Source organism: Salvelinus alpinus, chromosome 4, assembly GCF_045679555.1.
Source record: "Salvelinus alpinus chromosome 4, SLU_Salpinus.1, whole genome shotgun sequence".
Taxonomy (NCBI): domain Eukaryota; kingdom Metazoa; phylum Chordata; class Actinopteri; order Salmoniformes; family Salmonidae; genus Salvelinus; species Salvelinus alpinus.
The window spans coordinates 75725512-75728847 of record NC_092089.1 but is presented as its reverse complement, the minus strand read 5'-3'; positions in this window follow the sequence as shown (position 1 = coordinate 75728847).

Here is a 3336-nt window from a genome sequence, read left to right as displayed (position 1 = left end):
TGTTTTCTAATGCATAGATCTTTTTTGCTTTGACATTTTGCTGTGTGATACAGGCTACAGTAATATGTCTGTAAGTTTTTTATTGAGTGCCTCGCCGCGTGATTTGAGGCTATATTCTACAACAGATTTATGGGGAACTTAAGACTATTCATAAAGTACAATTATTTGATTCTGTGGTTAAAACATTGATTACATTCACCATTAAGTGACACAAATGTAACATTAGATGTTTAAATGCCCTGCTAGAAGGATTAAGATCATACACAGTAATATTAATAGAACATAGCATGCCTAAAGCGATCACAATGGACCAAGTACATCCACTGGATGACACGATCGGATGCTAAATTATAATCAAAAACTCATGCACTCCTTTTTCATCAATATGTTGAGGACAAGCTGTGAGAACACATCAGGGGTCCATGCATTGCTCCCAAGATAGAAGACCATTTTGAGAACCAGTTCTGGGAGACATCCAAATTGAGAACCCACAATCACTTCTTCTACTCCATCAGCTAGGCCTAAAAGAAGTGACCAAATTATGATCCTCCTTTACATTTATAATGCGGAAGCCAATGACATATTTTTTATTTACTAGGGCCTAAAACATTTTAAATGAGGCATAACCAAATCTAATGGTATTCAATCTGGGGTACTACTAATGATAATGATAATAGGCTATCCATATTAGAATTTGTTTTACCACTATTTCAATTGTTGATCCCTTTGATCCTACAGAGGGGTACTTCCACAAAATCATGACTATTGTGATGTTTCTTCCTGCAGCATTAAGCAAAATTATGTATATTTAATTGAGTGAACTGGACCCTAAAAACAATTTCAGTAAGGCTGTGTTTGACTTCAAGGCATTATAAATGTGCTTAAAGGAAGTGTTACCTTTTTTTTCTCATTCCAATGTAATAATGTTGACTTGAAGTTTGACCCAGTCTTTTCCTTCCTCAGCTATGAGGATGTGATGAGTGTTGAGAGGAACGGTAAAGCAGTCTGTCCGTGGAGTGAATGACGTTACTCATGATAAATTCATAGGAGTGACAGGGCTGAGTGACTCTCCTGCCGTGGGTTAATTTGTCAAGAGGCCTTCTGAAGCTATGAGCCGTGGCAGTGTGACAAAGCAGAATGTCATCCACTCTGTAAGGGAGAAATAGACCATGAAATGGCTGGCTGTTTTTGGATGGCCTTATACATAGCACATCATATGATATGCTTACCAAATCATCATGTCCCTTTAGAACCATGGTCTCCTGTTTTTCATTGATTTATTCCTCAGTTGAATTCCCCTTTGACTACCAGTTGATTGATGATGAGCCTTGGTCTCGTTTGAAGTATCTCTGTGTGTGTGTGTGTGTGCACATGCATTTATGTATGTTTAAGTGTGGATATTGAGAAATAACCAAAATGAAACAAACACAACTTGTTGGACTAACCTTAACTGTAACACCAGCTTCTCAGATGGCCATCAGATGGGGTGTCTAAATGCACTTCCACAGTCGGCTCGGTAGTCAATGAGAATACAGAGGAGAGCGGTGGAACAGGGTCTCTCCATTAGTCCACATCAAAGGGACTAGGACTCATTCAATCCCTGCCATTCATCTTCCAAGAGTTCAGTGAGGATTCAGAGCAGTGTGCAGGCCAGTGTGTCCCTTTGAGGAAATTAGACAGTGGAATGCTGTGATCAGGTGGAAAACTTCAAATTGAATACAAAATTGAATATAATAACTTGTTGTTGAATAAAGTCAAGGTCCTGAAGCCAAGGTCCTATGAATAGTCAGTTTAGGTGGGACTCCTCCAATAATTATATGAAGGCAATAAATACAGCAGCTCATTGTATTCAGACCATCCACTTGCACAGTCTTTTGGGTACGTGTATTACTCAGGAACTGTGTGACTCAACATGTGTTTATTTCTGTAGAAAATACTATCCAGGCTTTTCATACAGTGTGAATTTGTCCCAAAAAAGGTTTGTGTTACGATGGCATTCAAATGCCAAAGCACACCTCCAGTAGCCTTTCAAGCTTGTAATCGAGTTAGCGTAGATATAATCGTATTATCACATGCTCTGTTCTGGGATTAATTTGCATACATAGTTGTTTTGACATACATCACACGTAGGCTACATAAACTAGGGCCCTGTGTTTTGGACTATCATGTCACATGATCTAGATTTTAACCTTTATTTTAAGCCTTTACCATAAATGAGAATTACACCAAAAATGAAAGCAATTGTCTCAGGATGGTGCTGGACCATTTGCCATAAAAAGGGGACAGTTTGTTGAACAAGCTTTAAATAAAAGGCTTAAATCCAGGTCATGCGACATGATTGTTCAAAACACAGGGCCCTATATAACATATACACATATCTAATTTTGCATGATTCAATTTTGTGTTCGAACGCAACACTTTCCACCCACCCCGAAGCACCACTTCCGCCTACTCAAAACACAGCAGTTGACTGTGATTATCTACTGATTATGTATTTTGCATGCTATCCGCGAAGCAGCTGGAGAGTTTGGGGAAGAGGAGAGGCATTAAGGGCTTGGCGACTGTGGAACCCCCCTGCTGAGATGAGAGGGAAGTGTGAAGACGGGCTAACCAATCCACTGTGCTGGAACAGGACTGCTCAGTCGCTCGGGGGTTCTCTCTCTCTCTCCCCCTCCCTCACCTGCCCCATGATAATCATGGGATTGGGCTTCATTCGCCCACTTCCTCCGGCACCGCCCCCAGAGTCCCTCCACCCCTCCTCATATTATTATTCTATCTGCAGACACTAAGGAGATGCCCCCACCATCCATCACAATGCACAAATTCTCAGCGCACCGATTCAGCGTCAGACCTAATTAAAAAACATTTTCCAACTTGCTTTCTTAGAGATAATTAGACTCATCTCACCAGGACGCCTCGCTCACCCAAAGATCCATTTCTTTCTTCAAGGCAGGCTCTGAGAGGAGAAAGAGCGGCTCTTTAACCACTTTCCTTCAGGGGACGAGTCAATAATTAAAGATATCTTGAAAAAAGAGACGGTCTGATAAAAATAGACTAATATCTTCAATTCGTGCACTGCAACCCACTGGGCACGGACTGGTTTAATCAACGTTGTTCTTAATGTAATTGAATTGTTCAATGTATTTTTACGTGTAAAATACATTGGATTTGAAAAAAGTCATCAACTGTTGTTTTAAGGGTCAAATTTCAACCACAGGATTATGTCATGTCATGGTGACCACATTTCAACATAGACAAACCTTGTAAAAAATATATTGAATTTGTACCTTTAAACAACGTCAGATTTTAAACATTTTATACACTATCAGAAGAGAA